Source organism: Diceros bicornis, chromosome 16, assembly GCF_020826845.1.
Source record: "Diceros bicornis minor isolate mBicDic1 chromosome 16, mDicBic1.mat.cur, whole genome shotgun sequence".
Classification (NCBI taxonomy): domain Eukaryota; kingdom Metazoa; phylum Chordata; class Mammalia; order Perissodactyla; family Rhinocerotidae; genus Diceros; species Diceros bicornis.
The window spans coordinates 15,311,269-15,331,949 of NC_080755.1; the positions used below are offsets into that span (position 1 = coordinate 15,311,269).

Here is a 20,681-nt window from a genome sequence, read left to right on the forward strand (position 1 = left end):
ACTCTTAAGCTTTTTTTTTCTTTCAAGTTCAGGCCGGACATGTTGTTGGCTTCTTTAGGGTGGTAGCAATGGAAAATAGAGAAGTCCATGAAGCAGAGAGAGTTTTGAAGGTGATCTGATAGGATTCATTGTTGGTGAGGTCTAGGAGATAAGAGAAGGGAAGTAAGTAACAACGACAGTTCTGGATTGAATGACTATGTGATTGGCAGTGCTATTTACTGAGAGAGAAACAGATTTGGAGATTTGGATGGTGTATGTTCCATTTTGGACTTGCTTCTTTGGACTTTCTACATTTGAGATGTCTATTAGACATCTAAGTGGAGAGGCGAATCTATCTATCTATCTATCTATCTATCTATCTATCTATCTATCTATCTATCTATTGATTTGTCATCTACCTGCCTATCTGTTTATGTCTGAGTCTGAGCCTCAAAAGGGATGAGTCTAGATTGGAGCTACAAGTCTGGGAGTCAGTGTATAGGTGGTACTGGAAGTCACTCGAATCAGAGAGCATAGGTAGAGAAAAGTGAGAGGGCTTGGGAATCCCTATCTGCGGAATTTTGCTAAAGGAGGAGTCAGCCAAGGAACCTGAGAAGGAGTGGTCAGAGGGGTGGGAGGAAAGCCAGGAAGTGTAGCGACACTGGAGCCTAGAGCAGAGAATGCTCCAAGGAGGAATAAATGGCCATCTTTGCCAAATATGCTGAAATCAACTAGTGTGAGGACAAATGTGAGCTCCAATTTAGCAAGCTGGGCCATTGATAACCTTGACAAGAACCATTTCAGTGGAGTTATGGGGACGCAACCGGGTAAGTATGTGCTGAAAGCTGAATGTAAGGTGAAGAAGAAGAGACAGAGTACATGGACAATTCTTCTGAAATTTTTTTCTTTGTGAAGGAGAGTAGGGAAATGGAAGCTGATCTGGAATGTGGGGGCCAACATAGGTTCATTTGTGGTTAATGAAAACCATTCTGATATTTTAAAAATATGAGGCAGTTCACACCTTGTGGAATATTTCATAGGAACAGAGAATTCTAAGAAATATCTGGAATTTAACTCTTATTGAAGTAGTAGTCAAGCATTTTTATTAATACAGGCCATCACCTATCTTTCCTTATCGCTTCCATACCTGATTATAAACGTATATTACTGAAAATAGTGAGCCACCAAACCACTAGCTTGAAACAGCTTTCCTGTTTTACACAGTTACAAGTGTCTGGAACAATCATGGCAAACAGTAACATATTCTTTGTCTGAAGGTGACCTTGGTAAATAGCAACTTTTTAAAAAAGAGTATAATGACATTCAATGACTCTAGCTGCGAAAGAAATAGAATATTTTTGCCGCATTAATTCCACCTCGTCTTTCTCTTTTGCTGGTGTTTATAGTGATGCTTCTGGAATCCTAATATCATTGTTGCCTGTGCCTTTTCCACTCATTCTAGAATTGTCTTGTTAAGCAAAGGCGAACTTGAATAGAAAATCAGCTTCGACCTCGATAACAAATAGAGCTCTGCAGTTCTCAAACATTTCAGCATCATAGCAAGAGTGGCAGGAGAGAAAAGGAGTGTTCAGAGGCAGCCTGAGCTGCCCGTGGTCCCAACACATCCTTTCTAAGCCATCCTGGCCAAGGGCACCACCACCACGTGTGCTTTCTGTGGCAGCCTCAGCACAGAGAAGCCACTGGCACTGCTGGGCCCTTCTGAAGAGGAAAAGACATCCAGAGCATCTGTTGTTCTGATATTCTGCATATTATATTGCCTTTACCAAGAGATAGCAACACAGAGTTTTGTGGTAGAACTTTTTGAAAACATTTCTTGCCTTTTGAAACTGTCTGTGAACTCAGAACTTTTGGGGTGAATTTGCCTTTTTTCTCTTTAATCATTAGTATATTGAAAGCTTCTACTGGACTGGAAGGATTTAACATGAGGCAAAAAGTTACTTATCAGAGCGCAAACTGCAAAGAACTGTCTGGTGCAGAGGGTCCTCTTGTGGACCCAGTGTTATCTAACCCTCGGGATATTTGGCTGGAAGAGTTTTCAGATGACACATAATCCGACTCGTTTTGATAGATGAGGATGAAGTTCCTTATCTTGACAAGGAGATCAAGAGCAGGAACCAACTCAGCTACCTGCCGACAGATAAGAGGGAGCTTTCCCTGCTGATGCTCTGAAGCTTTGACTCCTCAGTCAGAGATATTCCCGGGCGGCAGTAACATAAAGATTGCTACCTGACCCTAGCTGGGAAGTGCCTACTCGTTCCTGTTTGGCCTCTTCAAAATATGTTTGTCTAATTTTATTTATAGGGAAGTCCAAGAGAAGAAGGCAAAACTTTCTACCTAGTGAATTGCTTCCTCTAGGTGGCTGCAGTAAAATTGTGGTGTATGCTTGATTTTTTTTTTTTGGTCTCAAGAAACCGTCAAACAGGGGCATTTGGGAATGACAGACATCTAATCAGCATGTTTGCTGCTGGTTTAGGATCTGCTGATTGTTAATACAATGGCGCCTCTGCTGTTTCATAAAGGTCATGCTGTCACATAAATCTTGTCTGCTGAGGATCATTCACCTAGAGGTGAGTGCTTGAGGAAGAACAGGGTAACAGGACAGTTTCAGGCAGATGTGATTATATGCATGCATTCGATGGGGAGTTGAGAATGAAACCCGGAAAGCATCAATTCCATTCCTTTAATTTTTCTTTCGTTCTGCCCTGTTTCATAAACAGAACTTATAGAAATATAAAACAAATAAATACAATTAAGTGATCTAATTTAGAAATGATGGATTTTTAAAGTTGATTATTGAATTTACCTTGATGTAAAAATTGCAAGCTTTTGGGATGTTAGCCATTATTCATTTTTTATGTGCGTTATGTGTGTGTACACGTATGTGTGTCTGAAGTGATCAAAAGCAAAAGGACAACACAGTTTTAAAATGAAAGCTTTTTTGTTCTGTGATAACTCTTCATGTACATGGTTTAGAAGTGAAAATAATATTTTGATATTATTTTTAATTGTTGAAAGTAGCAAAGTGATTTGATCAAAGTAGGAAGTACTCATTGAATCAGGGTTTTTGTTTTGTCTTTTGTTGTTTAATAGGAGGATGAGACCTTAGCATTCATCCAAGCCAGTTTCAACGTCACGGAACCAACCCTACCCTATAAGCCAGTCTGTCACTGGTATGCACACATGGACTGATAGAATTCATCTGAGGATGCACTACAGTTATTTGCAGCCATCATCCTAGATCTTCCTCACTTTTTCTGGACCTGCCTTTTCTGATCGTATTTCTGAATAATTCAAACCCTTGCTTTCTGTCCCCAGATTTAATGTTGCCTCCAGATCATCCCTTAGATTTAAGGGTTTTTTTTTTTTTTTATTGGTGTTGACATATTCTCGGATCTAAGTTTTAACTTTCTACCTGCATAGCATCTGGTTCTCAACTCTGTTTGGTTGATTGTGGCTTGATTCTCAGCTCTTGCCATCCCTGACTCGGTTGGGTAGGACCAAGCATGAACACACCCTGTTTTCGGGGCCTCTGAATCCAACCCTGACTCAAATTTCGCCCTGGGGCCTGCAGAGGGCATGCTCAGAGAGATCATTATTTATTCTGTCCCCTCAGCACTTCAATATGATCAATTAACCCCCTTTGTGAGTATAGTTTCAGGTGTCAGTGCAGCCACCAAAGTTTGGCAGTGAACTAATATAATTTCATCCTGAACTAGCCACTATGGTTAAACATTTGTATCTTAAAAGAATGACCAAAAGGTATTCAGAAGATCAACCCTAACCCCATCACCCACATAATAATCTTGTGGAATCGCTTCCTTTTTTTAATCATTAAGTTAAAAGCGTCTATTGAGGAGAATAGCCAGGATAAGAACGATCACTTTTCAATAAGCAGTTCTCAAAGTATTGTCGTTTCAGGGGATCCATGAAATCAAACCTATTTTCATAATAATCCTAAAATGTTATTTTCTTCCTCTCAGTCTCTCAAGAGTGTATACTCAGAGTTTTCTGGAGGCTGCACTATGTGGTGAGACCTTTGCTGTGCAGCTAATGGAACATGTGCTTGTGTCTTCTTGGGTTTTAAACTTTTCTGAGCTTTAATTTCTAATAATCTAAATAGCTATAGATATAACCTATAGAAATAAAAGCACTTTGGGATCCTCAATTATTTTTAAGAATATAAAGGAATCCTAAGACTAAAAAATTTGAGAATTTCTGGTCTGGGTTATTAAAATTCATGACTTGCTACTTGCATTGTCAGAATCTAAAAGATGAATTATTTCTCAATGTCTCCTTTCTCAAGATTTTGATCATTATTTAAACCAAGGAAAATCTGCTTTGTTGTTGAGAAATTTTTCCTTCAAGGAAACAATAAGAATTCTCAATGAAATGAAATTAGATGAATTCTATGGTATTTTTTAAACTCATATATAATTTAAAACAATTAGAATGTAGCTTCAGATGTCAGACTACTCAACAATAATCATATTTAGAAACTGCCAGCATCTTACTTAACCTCTTTGTGCCTTAATTTCCTCATCTGTACAATGGAGATGATAACTTCAGCTATGTCAAATGATTGTTCAAGATAGGCAAAATAGCACATTTTTAAAAACTTTTATTTTTTAATTGAAACTTACTTGACATATAACATTGTATTAGTTTTAGTTATACAACATAATGATTCGATATATATAGAGAGAGAGACTGGAAAATAATTACCACAATAATTTTAGTTAATATCCATCATCACACACAGTTATAATTTTTTTCTTGTGATGAGAACTTTTAAAATCTACTCTCTTAGCAACCTTCAAATATACAACACAGTATTGTTAACTGTAGTCACCATGAGACAGCACATTTAAGGCACTTAGAGCACTTCTTATTAGAGCATATGGTAGCACTCAACAAATACTAACAATTAGCCATGACCATTATTTCTACCCAGTTGGCTCATATTGAATGAGAGCTTAAATTTAGGATTGGGGTCAACATTTCTTCTGTGATTCCAAATATTTTAAAAATGTCATTTTGGAAATAACAATGAAAACTCCAGAGGAAGTTTAATTTTATTTTTGTATATTTTTCTTACATACAAATTTAAGGAATATTTTTCATTCATTAAGTGGTTAGAATGAAACTTTGGGCCTTGTAATTGTTCTCCAGTTCTTTAGTTGGGTTAGTTGCGGATGTCACAGCATGGGGTGGGGGCAACATTCAAAAGAGAAGAGATAGCAATAATAAAGATTTGACAGTCATTAGAATATGGACATAAGAATCTGATCTACAACTTTAGGCTATTCACTGATTGGACTGTTTATTGTAACTTTATAAAAAGGAGTAGATACTCAGGTGCTTACCATATGCCACGTTCAATTATTTGGAGTTGTTTTTAAGGCCAAAATGTGCTTCCAAATTCAGAACATTCACTTTTACTCCAATTTACAGTCCTAGGATTAGTGTTAAAAACAACAATACAGACAAGTGACTTTCTGTTTGTAATTCAGGTCCAGTTTACTGAGGATAATGATCTGTGACATGAACCTGAAGAAGCTTCTATAATTGACATAGTCCAAAGTAGCAATCTGATTATAGTACTCTCTATTGCAGCTTTTTTTTTAAACTAATTCTATCTTGACTTGGGGAATGATGTCATTGTGTCTCACCATATACATCTTCCATGTATACAAATTAAAAGCAGTATCCACTGAAATTTTACGTGTAAAGGTCTGACTAGACAATTTGGATGGCTTTCATGTTCAGATAATCCACAATTCAATTAGGGAAGGAGGCATTGGGGTTATAATAGGATGGAATTGGGCCACAGCCTAGGACTATCTGAATTCCTCCTTCAACTATTTCCCATAGAGGAAAAAGCAAGTCAAAGTACATGTTATTATTTACTGGGCCTTGCCTACCCCAGAGGGAGTTTGGTTCACTTATGGATTATTCCTTTGCTTAGGCTCTGTAGGCCTCAGTACCAGAGTGAAAGTCAGTTGAATATCTATGTTGCCTAATTTCAGTCTGAGCTCAAACTGAAATCTTTGTTCTTATACAATTTATGCAGTGGATTCCTAATCCAAGGTACACTCATCAGTGGAAAGGAGAAGGGAGCTCAGAACTGAGTAAGGGAGTCGCTTTGGCTACCAGCCCAGATCTTCCTTACTTGGCACACTTTTCTCCAGTTGCTTCCTTCAGTTCAATCAGCTGGATGGGAGAAGAGCGCATCACCCAAAGATAAAGGAGCTGTAGAGAATAAGAGCTGCCCTGGTGTCCAGCACTGACAGTGCTCTGTGCTCTGAAGGGGAGGACGGCCATCCAACAACATGCTTGTTGACCTCTACCTTCAAAGCATGTGTTAATAAAATGTTCTTAACTCAACTAATACACGGTAGCATTGCTCCTTGAGGATAGACTATGGGTGACATGGGTGTGGGAAGGAAAGAGATGAAGGAAGCTGTGAACTTCCTTTTAGCCAATAAATTTAACCCATCTTATTAAATATGTGCGTTTAGTTTACAATGCACTCAACTGGGATCACAGATTAAGCTCAACATAATTGGCATAAGGAGAACACTTTCTCACCTGTGGCAGTTGGAGATAATTAAAACATTCAGAATCCATTTCCCTAAATGATACTATTTGTGCCTTAGACTTTTACTTTCATCTAAGGATTGCAAAATCTAAGTATATTTTTTTACACTCCAAATATCTATTGGTCATGTTTGTACTGAATCTATGTATATATCCTATGGGCACCTCAAAAATCAACTCTTCCAAGACTGATCTCATGATGTCGATTTTCTAAATCAGCTACCTATGTTTCTACTGTCAATCCAATTTTCTAAGCAGCTAACTGTGAGGTCTTTCTAGACCCCACTGCTCTCTGATTCTCCCACTTTAGTTGATCACTATGTGCTGGCCATTCCACCTCTCAGGTACCTGCGGTCTCCACCCCTTCCTCTCCATCTTCACTTTGAGTTCGAACACTCATTTTCTTTCACTCTTCTCCTAAATATTGCTTTCTTCAAGACCACGCTCAAGAATGCTACCTGATAGTAGGGTATCATCTTTATGGTAAAAATTCTTCAATGATTTCCTTGGTGTTGCAAGGGAAAGATAAGTGAATTAACGCTTATTGAGCACTTACCATATTGTAGGTGCTATGCTTGAAATTGGAAATATCGTGTTAATTAATCTTCACAACAATCCTGTGAATGGGCATAATTATCCTAGTTTCACAGGTGAGGAAACTGAGTGTTAGAGAGGTAAAGTAACTTGCCCAACTTGCAAGTGGCAGTGCCTGGATTGGAGCCTAAGTATGGCTGACTGTTTTCTCCTCAGATTCTCTTTTATATTCCATTTGCATTCACAGAGCCTATCAGATTCTCAGATGACTCTAGCTTTTAGTATCTGCCACTCCCTTTGTTTTCAGGCTCCCCCACTCACTCCTTCTTGCTCTGCAAACCTTCCTTTAAAAAAAACCTCCTCTTTAAATCTTCCATGATTTCCCCATGTTTCTACAGTACCTTGTGCACATCTTCATTATGACAGATAAAATGCTTTATTGCAATCATTTTTTTGTGTGTTTCCTGTGCCATAACTGCCTTCCCAATAGCCTGTGACCTTTCTAAGGGTAAGGTCTGTCTCTTTTCAGCTGAGAATGTCTACAGTACTGCAGGATGTCTGACACTCAGCAGGTACCATAAATACTTGGCTGGACAAACACATAACTGCATGATAAATGTTGACTAAAGAAAAGCAATCACAGTCCTTCACAGGATTCTAACAGTTCTGCTGAACATTAATACGAGCAAACATTTGCCTTTTGTCTCCTTCCCACTAGAACATGAGCTTCATAATGACAAAGGTTTTTATGTGATTTGTTCACTGCTATGTCCCCTGCACCTACAACTGTGCCAGAGTCATAAAAATCATTCAATAATTGTGTATTGAATAAATTTATTTCACCGTATTACTAATTCCTAGTGTCTTGTATAAGAGGAGAATATTTTCTCCAAAGTCCATTTCATCCGTTTATGTCAGTTCGTTCATTAAAACTTTTGAGCATCAAAGATGTGCCCAGTACTGCTAAGAAGTGGAAACAAAAAGATGAATAAGCCCTCACGAGCTTACATTTTAATAGATGATAATTGGTAGTGTCAGTATAGTTATTTTTCTGAGATACACTGACAACTGAAATAAATAGTTTTCTGGTATCATGCTAATATTTACCTTTGCCAGATTCCTTCCAAACTTTATTGATTAAACTGTAGTCCTCCTCAGGGGTTATTTATGTGGCAGAGTAATAATTAGCCAACACAAAGGAAGAGGGGGCAATCACAAAGTGACAACATATGGCCCACAACTTCTGTCATTTGTGAATTCATAACAATTTCATTTCAACAATTATCATAGTGCCCTGTTAATATATCTAAAACAAATTATTTAAATAAATAATCCATAAATCAATGTTTTTCTTTGGTCTCTGTTTATAACAATCCTCTGCTGTAATTTCCAAAAAGTATGAGCAAGGTGCCGTTGTTAGCTTCAAGGCATTTTATCTTAAACATTATTTCCATAAATCAGGAAAACAGAATAAAATGTTTAGTGTTAAATAAAAGCTATGGTGAAGAAGATATTATTAAGAATTGTTAAGAAAACCCAGTAATTTTTCATAAGAGGACTAGGTTTAAGAGAAAGGATAGTACTTTCTTTTTTGATCTGTAAACCCTATTTATTGTGAATTCTGTTACATGGAGTAGATATTTGGACTCCGTTATAGCAGTGGTGAATTTAGGATTTCAGAGAACTGTTCGATGTTGCAGCATCTTAGTCTTGATTTCTCAGGCTGTGTGAGCACTAATGACCAGTACTCAAGAATATAATGTAAGGATCTCAATTCCAGGATGGTTTGTGATTTAATTGGTAGTATGGTTTGTATATGTACCTCTACTTGAGCACTTATTTTTTTTAAAATCATATTTAGTAATTAGCACCCCTGAATTGTAAACTATTTCTGAGCAAGAGACCTGGCTCTTAGCAGGTACTCAAAAATTGTTAGTTAAATGCTGGGTTAATATTGAAATTAAATCCATGTTTCCAAGTCCTTTAAACAAAATAGCACATTTCCGAAGTGCCAGCTTATTTAAAAAGTATGGATCTCAAACTTTTTCTGTTCATTCAACTAGCCCCTTCCTTAACAGGCAGACCCAGAGTGAAAAGGTTGTAGCTTACATTCTTAACTCTAATGCTGACAGTGACACCAGTTAACATGTATTAGCCTAACTTGTGCAAGTCTCAAATTGCTGGCAGTATTGTAGCCTTTACAATGAAAATCAATGAGTTAAATTGGCTTGAACAAATAAGGTGACAAAGGGTAATGGTGAATGGCAGAATGAGAGAGAAACCTGCAATTTAGGAACCAATGAAGTCATTGCAGTTAGCACAACACAGCAACTTGATGAGACATATTAGATAGTTAATTATATGATTTAAAAGTGGTAGCCAAGGATTTTATTGTTTTCTCTTGTGAAGTTAAAAGGAGGGTTTCTTATTGAGTATTTTGCCTGAAAAATCAGGATCTCATTCAAATGAAAATTATAAAGCAAGCCATTTGCCAAGGGCATTTAGGAGATTGAGCCGGGTAATTGGAACACTTCCAGGAATAGGTTTTATTTTCACCAGATTAAAAAACAAATCAATTGCTTATTGCCAGTGTTGTGCTGTTGAATGAGGTGTTCTTGTTGATGCTTATGTCAGATGTGTATTACAGATCTGATTTGAGAAATACAAACTAAATACGATTCTTCACCCTTGAGCCCTTATGGGAAAGAGCAAATTGTACAACCTTCACCTGTGAGTCAATCTTTTAGTTAGAACGTCATAAAGGGATGTATGGGTATTGGGGGCAAAGTTTAGGGAGATAGGATTCATCAGGACTTCTACAAGCAGTCCACCCTCCTGAGTCCCTGTGATATCAGCGACGCAAAACTTAGCTGAGACTTGATGTGAGTGAAATTGATGATTGATGATTTCTGAGGTAAGCTATCAGTTTTGCAGATCCATGCTTACTGCCACCTCTGAAGTTCGATGTCAGATGTTGAAAATCCTATGACAAACAACTAGTAAGTGGTAAGAAAAATTTATACTAACTCTAATTCTAAGGGTCACTGGAAATATTTCAGGCTTCAAGGTACTTGAACAACTATAACAGAACATACAGTTACACATGATCAACTGATCACGACATTAGGATTCAGCAAACTCCCTTGATCTAATAGCAGATTTTGGATGCTAATAGCAGATTTCCAGAGAGAATCTTGAAATATTGGGATGAGCAAGCTTGCCCCAGCATGTTAACTTGATGTCTCTCTCTCTTTTTTCTTCCGGCTCCTAAAGATCAATGAATGGAGACTTAACTTACTGGGTTCCTCAGGCAGCAACATGGAAAGAGTAGTGGCCCCAAAGCGGGCAGTAAGATAATCCATTCTCTTGTGGAAACACCTATGATGGTTGAAATCCTGGCATGTGGCTGTGATCCAGGCCCATGCTCAGATGTGGATTTACCATAAAGCTACAAGATTTTGTCTCAATGTTCTTCACTTGTAGAAACCCAAGCTAAGCTTCTGGAAGAGGATCTAGAAATGTGTTTATATGGTCACATGCACTGGTAAATTTGCAAATATAAGATATTTAAACTAAAATTTAAACTCAAATTGTTTAAGACTCTTTCTCTTTCCATCCTAACTTCCCCTGCCTCATGCTTTCCTCCATGTCAGGGGACATTGTAGTGACTATGGGTATTTGAGGAATCTGGCTCCGGGTTTATTGACTTGGGGAAATATTTAGTTGCATTTTAGTGGGATATATTTACGTTGGCCAGAGTTTCTTCTGTGTGATGTTGAACAACAGTCAGGTAGGCATATTACAAGCTGTTATGAAAGTTAAGGATAAAGGGCTGCAAGCAGGACCAGCTTCACAGGTGTGTGACGTTGCAATTATAAGGTGCCTAGCACTTAGAAGTGTCCTGCGTTGGTTTAATCATCTGCAGTCACTTTCTTGATTATTTTTAGTTTTTGAACAAGAAGGCTTGCAAATTATATGGACAGTTCTGGCAGCGAGCACCCTGTGCAAACATTAATAAGCACACAGAATGTGTGTCACATTCAGCTCATCTTTAGCATCACTCAAAGATATTTTATCATTGAAAACAAAAGGTGATGATATAAGTTGACTAATTCAGCATTTTCCTGTAGTTACATGTTTTCTTTTCAAGTTTATCACATAGCTGGAATTCTTTAAACACACATGTTAATGTGAATTTTTCTTCAAATATTTCAAGTGTAATGAGATTGTCTGCCTACTGTAAGGCTAATCAAGGCTTATATCATGAGTAAAGTAATGTTTCAACATCTCTAAAATAAAATTTCAAAGAATCACAAGAAAATTGATTATAAAGGAAATGCTAAAAGTTACTCAAAAAGTTGTTGAAGGTCAAATAAACTACTATAACTAAAAATGTGAGAGTGATGTCTGCAACATGGCAGAATGAGCTGTTCCCTTTATCTCTCCTCTTTGAACTACAACTAACTGGACATTCATTGACCAATGGAGGATACCCACACAGCACAACAGGATGCCTGAGAGACCCATGCAGCTTACATTTGAAGGTGGATGGACTAGATCCCTGGGAAGTGGTGGAGATAGGTGAGCACTCCCTCACCCTTCCCCAGCAGCACTGTGCACATGCCAGAATGCTTTTCCAGCAGACGATCAAGAAGAGAAAAGGGATTTTGGACTTTCTGTCCCCATGCCTAGTACCTGACCTGATCACACTGGATCCATGTAAACGACACCAGCATCTTAGGGCTATTTTGAATCATATTCTGGAAGATTCTCCACCATTCTTCCAGGACACCGGTATGCCAAGAACTCAAGTGTCACTGACACCCTGTAGTCAAGTCTTTCATTTTACTTATTAGACAATTTCATTTTATTAAGGTCATTTTGGTGGAAATTTATCTATGAAAGTTCAGCAGTAACATTGCGTTTCTGATGGAGTCTTGACAGTTTAAAGTTGACAATAAATGCCAAAAAATGTTTTCTTGTTAAAACTCTTCAATGAGCCTAATGCATATAAAGTATTTCAAATAAAGTTCAGATTGACATCAATATGTGTATAGACAATAATAATGGGCTAGGTTGGCATTCACTGTAAGTCAAAGAATAAAACATGGTATGCTCCAAAAAGATGAAGACCTAAATAACTGACAGGAGAGGACAGGACGTTATTCTTACTAGAATATGTAGAGAAATGCATTTCAAAACTACTTGAAAAGTAATTGTAGAAGACTAATATGACATTTAGTTAGAAGGTCTGGACAAAAAGGACCAAAGATAATTATATAAGAAAGAAGTTTCTAATAATTTTATTGTCATGAGTCCTTAATATCAATTATCTATTCATATTGAAGCTGAAGTTCTAGGTGAGATAGTGGCATATTCATTGGTAATTGGGCCCAATGAAGATATGATGTCTTGTAACGTAAATTGGTATCTCATTGACTGATTTTTCTTTGTTTATAACAAAGGAATATGAAAGAAAAGACATACAGAGTGTTTGAAAAGGGTAGCAAGCCCATTCAATGTATATGTACAGCACAACATCTAAGAGAAAAATGAAGAGACTTAAATGAAGCTGTCCAGCAGGAGGAAGCATAAGATATCTGAAGGCAGATGTGCTTGTTAAGTAATTAATTTAACAAATGTTTTGTGGTTGCCAACTGTTATGAGAGGTTTGGAGGATTCGATTAGAGACGTAAAAGAATCTTTCTACTCCAAACAAAGGGACTGAAGGTATATTTTATTATATAGAGGATGGTAAAGGTAATAGTCTGCAAACAGATCCGAATAGGTCAAATATTAAGAGGGAAAAACATCAGCTCGACTGGAAATGGAAAACAACCACATTGACTGAGATAGCAGCAGATTCGAATAGGTCATATAATGAGAGGGAAAAACATCAGATCGACTGGAAAGGGAAAACATCCACATCGACTGAAGGGAAATGACACAAATCAACCGGAAAGAGAAACACCAGGTTGACTGAAAAGAGAACACATCGGATCGGTTACTCACAATATCCACGCTCCACTGCCGGGAGAGTCCCTTCAATTGACACGGCTGGGCAGGAACCACATGTCCTGGGCAAGGCGTCCCTTCCACAGGTGAGACTCTCACCAGGCCTCAGTTTCCAGCAGTTTATATAAGCAGTTACAGAGTTTACAGAGCAAGCATTCAGTGTTTCCATGCACAAATGGTTATCAGTGGTGTAGGTGTATTGAGCCTCCTGGCTCTCGTCCCAGCCCGGCAGTGGTGTACATGCATTGTTTTCTCTGGTTATCATCCCAGCCTGGCACAGATGGCCAGTCTTCCCCAAGCCACGATGCCCAAAGGACTTTGAAATTTTTACACATTGCAACTATCTCCGTGGGAGAAGGGCCAGTTCCCACCACACAGAAAGCAGCTTTATATTTCTTTGTGTGCTGGTGGCTGTAGGTTAATGAGAATGGCTAAACATGGCTGTACTCATGTCAAGACACCAACCATGTGCCTACATGGATTGACAATAACAAATAGATAAATTATAGAGTATGTTAGAAGGTGTCAAGTACTTTGGAAATAAAGGAAGAGTAGAATAGGATCAAAATGACTGGATGTGCAGGGGTGGGAACAGGGTTATATTGCAGTTTTAAATAGGATGGTGAGGGTAGGTCTCATTGAGAAAATGACTTTTGTGTCAAAACCTGAAGGAGATGAGAGAGTTGGTCATGGAGATGTGAAGATATGGAGGTTGGGGCTAGGAGAACATTCCAGAAGCCCATTGAAAGGGCCCTAAGATGGGACTGTAACCAGTGTGTTTAAGAAACAGAAAGGCCAACGTGACTGTGAAACAAAAAATTTTTTTCTTAAAGAAAATAATGATTGATCAAATGGAGGTGAGAAAAAGCAAAATACTTGATTCCCAGAATAAAATGGTTCAATAGTTGGGCAAGACTGGGAATGGATGGATTATGGATATATGAAATACATGCTCAAAAACATGTAGACATGAAGTGTGTGGTGAGATTGGGTAAGGATGAATGGCTAGCTGGAGCTAAATGGAAGGATTCATGGCAGGGACATGGAGGAAAAAGGAGGTGAAATCATGTGGCAAGCCCTCATATGAATGGAATTTGTATTTTTTTTCTATAAATGATGAGGAGCCATTGAAGAAAGATTTTTTTAAATAAAAATAAGTGGCAGTTTTATAATCAGGTTGGATTAGAAAAGAGAAAAACTTGATATTATCAAGTTTGTTTTTAAATTATTTTTAGCAGTTCAAGTGGATGTGTAATGGTATCTCAATGTGGTTTTAATTTGCATTTCTCTGATGCTTAAAGATGTTGAGTATTTTTTTCATGTGTATATTGGCCATTTTTTAACTTGTTTTGTTAAGTGTCTGTTGAAGTCTTTGGGCCAATTATTGTTAGGTTATTTTACTCCTACTTTTGAGTTGTGAAAGGTCTTTATATATTCTGAATACAAGTCCTTTGTCAGATATGTAATAAATATTTTCTCCCGATAAGTAGCTTTCCTTTTCATTTTCTTAAGATATTTTTTGATATCTTAGGCAGAAATTTTAATTTTAAAGTCCAATTTATCACCTTTTTCTTTTATGGTTCATGCTTCTTGTGTTCTATCTACAAATCTTTGCTACCCCGAAGGTTGCAAACATTTTCTCCCATGTATTCTTTTAGGATTTTTACAGTCTTGGCTTTTACATTTAGCTCATGATCTATTTGGAGTTAATTTTATATATGATATAAGAGTAAAGATTTATTTATTTTTCTATTCCATTAACATTTGTTGTAAAGACTATTTCCCATTTACTTACCTTGGCATCTTCTTTAAAAATTATTTAACCCTATATATGTGACTCTATTTTCAGACTCTGTATTCTGTTCCATCGATCTATATGTCTATCTTTACGCCACAATCACATTGTTTTGATTACTGTAAGTTTACAGTAACTGACTGACTGGAATTTTCATACATTTCTGTGGGTTAGGTAAAACGGTACAACTATTTTGGAAAACAGTTGGAGAGTTTCTTAAAAAGTTAAATGTACATTTGCCATATGACATAACAATTCAACTCAGAGTTATTTACCAAAGAGAAATGATAACCTATGACCCCACAAAGCTTTTTTTATAGAAACTTTATTCATTATGGTCCAAAACTGGAAATGACTCAAATATCCAACAACAGTCAGATTGATAAATAAATTGAGATGTATCCATACAATGGAATACTACTCAACAGTAAAAAGCAATAGTCCTCTGATAAACGCAATGGTATGGATGAATCTCAAAAATATTATTTTGAGCCAAAGAAGCCAGACAAGAGTACATACTGTATGGTTCCATCTTAAATAAAACTAGAAAGGAGAAATCCATTCTATATTGAAAGAAAGCAGATCAGTGGTTGCCTTGGCCCAGTGAATGAGGGGTACTAAATGGGAAGGGCAAAGGAAACTTTTGGATGAGATGGAAATATTCTATAATTTGATTCTGGTGGTGGTTATACAGGTGAACACATTTGTCAAAACTCAAGGAAATGAATACTTAGCATGGCTGCTTTTATTATATGTAAATTCTTCTTCAGTAAACTCAATTGACGAAAGAAAGAACGAAGATAAGGTAAAATGTTAACTAAGTAAAGGTACCTAAAATTCAATTTATCTTTTCAAATTAAAGTTATTATACTCTCTCTTACCCTAAACACTCTTATTATATGTTATACCCTATCTGAGTGCATGGTACCAATATGTTAGTTACCCAAGTATTTTGAGAAAAATGTAGGCCTGCAGAGAAAAGGTCACACAATATAAAATAATATTAACATCAAAGAATATGTCAGATATATGTTGTCTGTGAATAAAAGTGTAGTTAATTGTTACTAACTAAAATTTAATGGAGTGGAATAAGTAGAGATGTGCTATTGCATCCTTCAAGTTACTATTTTTGTCATCCCAGACCTCAGATATGCTCAAAAATTGTATATATAGAACAAAGGAATTTGAGTCCTCAGAACATAAGTTGCTGAGAAGGTTTCATGGCTAACAAGTGTCTTAGTCAGCTCAGGTTGCTATAACAAACTGCCGTAGATTGAGTGGCTTATAAACAACAGAAATTTATTCACAGTTTGGGAGGCTGGGAAGCCCAGGATCAAGGCAGATTCAGTACCTGGTGAGAGCTCTCTTCTGGTTCATAGATGGCCATCTTGTTACTGTGTCCTCACATGGCCAAAAGGGCAAGGGAGCTCTCTGGAGTCTCTTTTTATAAAGAAATGAATCCCATTTGCGATGGCTCTGCCCTCATAACCCGATCACTTCCCAAAGCCCCCACCTCCAAATATCATCACATTGGGGATTAGGTTCTACATATGACTTTGGGGGAGACAAAAACATTTAGTCTATGGCAGCAAGACAAAATTATTTTATATAACGTAGTTTTCAAAAGAATTTTACATTATTATTTGAACTGAAGGATCAGAGCATATAGAATTATAGACTCTGACCTTTGTTCATTCTGGTCCAAAGAGAACTATATTTTTGTAAGGGAGAAATTTTTAAGAAATTAGATTGAATGCAAATAGTATCTTGGACTTTTTCTAAGCCATTCATCATCATGTTGAGCTGGAATATGGAAACCACAATCAAATCATAATAATTAACTAGTTATATATAGTAATGCAATGCAGAGGTAAGACTAATTTTTCAGACTAGCAGCCAAAACCACTAAGTCGATTCTAAACAGAATACAAGGCCTATCTGCTATTTTAGATTCAATCTCAGACTTTTCCAATGAGTCATTTTGACATTTAGCATTTGAATGAATGGCACTGACCCGTTAGGCACTCAATCCAACCTCCAAAACATCCCTCTAATCCATTCATTTTCCGCCTCCAAAACATCTCTCTAATCCATTCATTTCTCTCCAACTTCACTACTACCAGCCAGTCTAAGCTACCATCATCTCTCACTGAGACCAATGTAGTGTCCCCTAGTTGATCTTTCTTCCTCCATTCTTGCTCCCCATAGCCTATTCTCCATGCACTAGCCAGTGACCTTTACCAATACAAATCAAATTAGGTCGTTTCTCTTTTTAAACTACTGTAGTGACTCTCCCTTAACTTATAATAAGATGTAACTTCTTATCTTGTCCCTTACCTGCTCCATGGTTTCATCTCATGTTGCTCTCCCTCTCACATGCTATGTTCTAGCCTTGATGCCTTTTTCCCCCACACAAAGTACTAACTCTTTTCAGCCAGCACTTACTGTTCCCTCTGCTTTTACGTACAGTTCCCTTCTCCACCTTACAATTCCCTACACTCCCAATTTCTGGCATCTCATCCTTCTCATCTTGGTTTAAGTGTCATCTCTATAGCTGGGTCTCCTTAAAATATTTATTTAAATTAGGCCCATGGTTATGTTCCATCACTACAGTTTATTTCCTTCATAGCTCTTATCAAAATATGCAATTTGAAATGTATTTATTTGTACTTCTTTTGTTCATTCATTCAACAAATATGTAGTAAGTACCTATTATGTGCCTGGCACTGCTCTAGGCACTGTTCTAAGAGTGAAAAAATCAGATAAAATTTCTCATGAAGCTTACATTCTATTAAAGGGAGATAGATGATTTAAAAAATCCCAACTGAATAAGTTATATAATATATTAGAATGTTATAAACTTTGATTTAATTTAAAAAAGGGAAAGAGGAGCAGGGTAAAAGAACTTGAGAGTTCCAAGTGATATTTGAAGAAAGTCTTAAAGGAGGTAAGAGGTTGACTTTGCCACTACCTGGAGAAGGAGCATCCCAGGCAGAAGAGATGGCCAGTCAGTGATTCTCATGTAGGACAGTGCCTGTGGGTCTGAGGATGAGCCCAGAAGTAAGGGTTTCTGGACCGAAATGAGTGATGGGGAGAGTAGTAAGCGAGATTGAGGTAACGAGAGGATTGCAGTTCTTGTTTGGACTTTGGCTCTTACTCTGAGGCAAATGGGGAACCATTGCAGGGTATGGAGTACAGAGGTGACCTGATCTGACTTACAGTGTCAGGACATCACACTGGTGACTTGTTGAGAAAAGATTGTAGGAACTCCAGGGAGAAGTAGAGAAATCAGTTAGGAGGCTGTTGGAGTAATTGAAGTTTGATTTGATGGGGACTTGGAACAGGCAGTTAGTAACGGAGGTAGTGAGAGGGATTCTGGATACATGTTGAAGGTATAGGCTGCAGAATTTGCCAATGGATTGGAGGTGATGTATAAGATAAAGAAACAAGTATAAAATGACTCCAGTGTTTTTGACCTGAGCCAAGGGTTTTTTGCCATTAAGAGAAATGGAGAAGATGGTTTGAAAGGGCAGGTTTGAAGGGGAGGATCGGGTATTAGTTTTGGACATAATAAGTTTGAGATATCCCTTGATTATCTAAGTGGAGAGATAAATCGACAGCTGGAAATGAGTCTGGAATTTGGAAGAGTGATCTGGGCTGGAGATATAAATATGGGGGTCATTGGCCTATAAGTGGCATTTAAAGCTACAAGACCTAATGAAATCACAAAGAGAGTGATGGTACATGGAGAAAGAAAAGGAAGAAAGAGCAAGCCTTGAGGCTTTCTAAGATTAAGGGGATGGGGGGAAGAGCTGGAACTAGCGAAGGAGACTGAAAAAGAGAGACAACTGAGATAAGATGAAAACTTAAAGCTGGTAACAATGTGAAGAAATTGTATGGAGGAGAACAAAGTGGTTATGTGTGTCGAATATGTCTGTTTTATTGTCTTTTTCCCTCATTAGACTGTAAGTTAAAAGAGGGCAAAGGTCTTGTCTCTCTTACTAGTTATCAGATCCCTGATTTCTGGCACAGTGCTTGGCACATATCAAGAGGGCAGTAAACATTTGGTGAATAAATCTGAAGATGATTAAACAAGAATCATTCACAGAACAATAAATAGAGGACTCCTGCTGAAAGTAAGTACTATAAATTGAAAATAGAGCAGAAAATATATACATAAAGGAATACAAAGATTTGGGAAGAGAGAGTAGGGAAATTGTGGTAAAATTAAGACAATCAGTATAGTAATAGTGTTTCCTAACGCTAGCAATTCCCCAAATCTATCTCTGGTGCAGACCTCTCTCCTGAACTTTAGATGTATGTATCCAACTGCCCACTAGATATTTCCACTTGGATGTCTAAATGATTTTTCAAACTCACCCCCAACCATCCACACATTTCCCTTAGAGTAAAAACTGCCAAAGCTCTCACATTGGCCTAAAAGGTCCTAAATGATCTGAGATCTGCTACCTCTCACTTCCTCTCCTACCATTCTCTCCTTCCTTCACTTTTCTCCCTCCACACTGGCATCCTTTTCATTGAAAAAGTCTGTGTCCTTCAAACCTTGGCTTAAATTGTAACCTTCTCGATAAACGCTCCTCTGAGCATGCTATACAAAAATGTGTTCACCGCATGCCACCCAGCATTCTGATCTGCTCTTTTTGTTGTTGTTGTTCCTAACCCTTACCTTGTAACATTCGGTGTAATTTATCATTTTTTTCTTTACTTTGTTTATTGTCTGTCACTTCTCACTAGAATGAAAACTCAACCAAGGAAACAGGTTTTTCTGCTTATTTTTTTCTCTGACCCATCTCAAGCGCCTAGCACAGTGTCTGGCATATATATTTGTTGAATGATGAATGCTTATAAAATTGGAATCAAGTCGACACCAGTTGTGGAGGGCCTCAGTGCCATATTGAAGAGAGGAAACTTAATTAGAAAGGCAGTGGCATCACACTGAGAGTTTGAGAGGTGTCACATGAAGAAGCAGTGCTATATGAGGCCAAATCTGTGTTAGAGCTTCACTTGTGTTGCTCTGGAGAGACAAGAAGCAGAAGCAAGTCAAAGCCTATGGAAGTGATATTGTGTGGTGATAAGATCTGAAGTAGAATGATGTTAGTAGGAAAAAAGAAGCACCAGATGAAAAAAAAAGAACAGGTAGGACTTGAAGTCTGATTATTAAAAAATAAAGTCAATTTTGTGTGATTGGGAAACAACAGGCATGAAGGAAAAGCTGGGATTTTTTCGAGGGGAAGACGCAATATTTCATTTTAGGCAAGGTAGATTTGAAATAATGTTGGAAACTCCAAGAAGATAAACCAGTGGTCAGAGACCTGAATCCACAGAGGTGAGTGAAGTCTACAAGGGAGAGACTGTGAAGCAAGAAGAGCAGCCAGTCAAAAGGGAGCCTGGGGGCTGCTCAACGTTACAGAAAAGGTGACATGTTTAAACAGTAAAGAAATGGAGAAGCCAGAGGAGGGGAGGAGAATCAGGGCGACAGACTCTGGTTAAAGAGAATGAGTACTGAAAGATATTGAACTTAAAAAGAAGGCAGTTTTCAGAGTGTTCCAGCGCTATGATTTCAGTAGAGTCAATTGAAAGTAAGTGAAGGTTAAAGGCTAAGGAATTTAGACATTTGTAGGAATGAAAACTGCAAGGGGATCATTTTTTTAATCATCCAAGAACTCTGCACATTTGTATGAAAGAGGAAGAGCCCATGGAAGGCAAGAGACTGATGCTC

At 37.6% G+C, this 20,681-nt stretch overlaps 1 long non-coding RNA gene across 1 annotated transcript in view; it reads left to right on the plus strand.

Moving 5' to 3' along the window:
- The first annotated feature begins 1,421 nt into the window (after positions 1 to 1,421).
- The window catches only part of LOC131415314 (uncharacterized), a 59,646-nt gene continuing 40,386 nt past the window's right edge, over positions 1,422 to 20,681 (plus strand). Inside the window, exon 1 of the long non-coding RNA XR_009222412.1 lies at positions 1,422 to 2,567. This is a non-coding gene — a long non-coding RNA (uncharacterized LOC131415314). The remainder of the gene's footprint in view (positions 2,568 to 20,681) is intronic.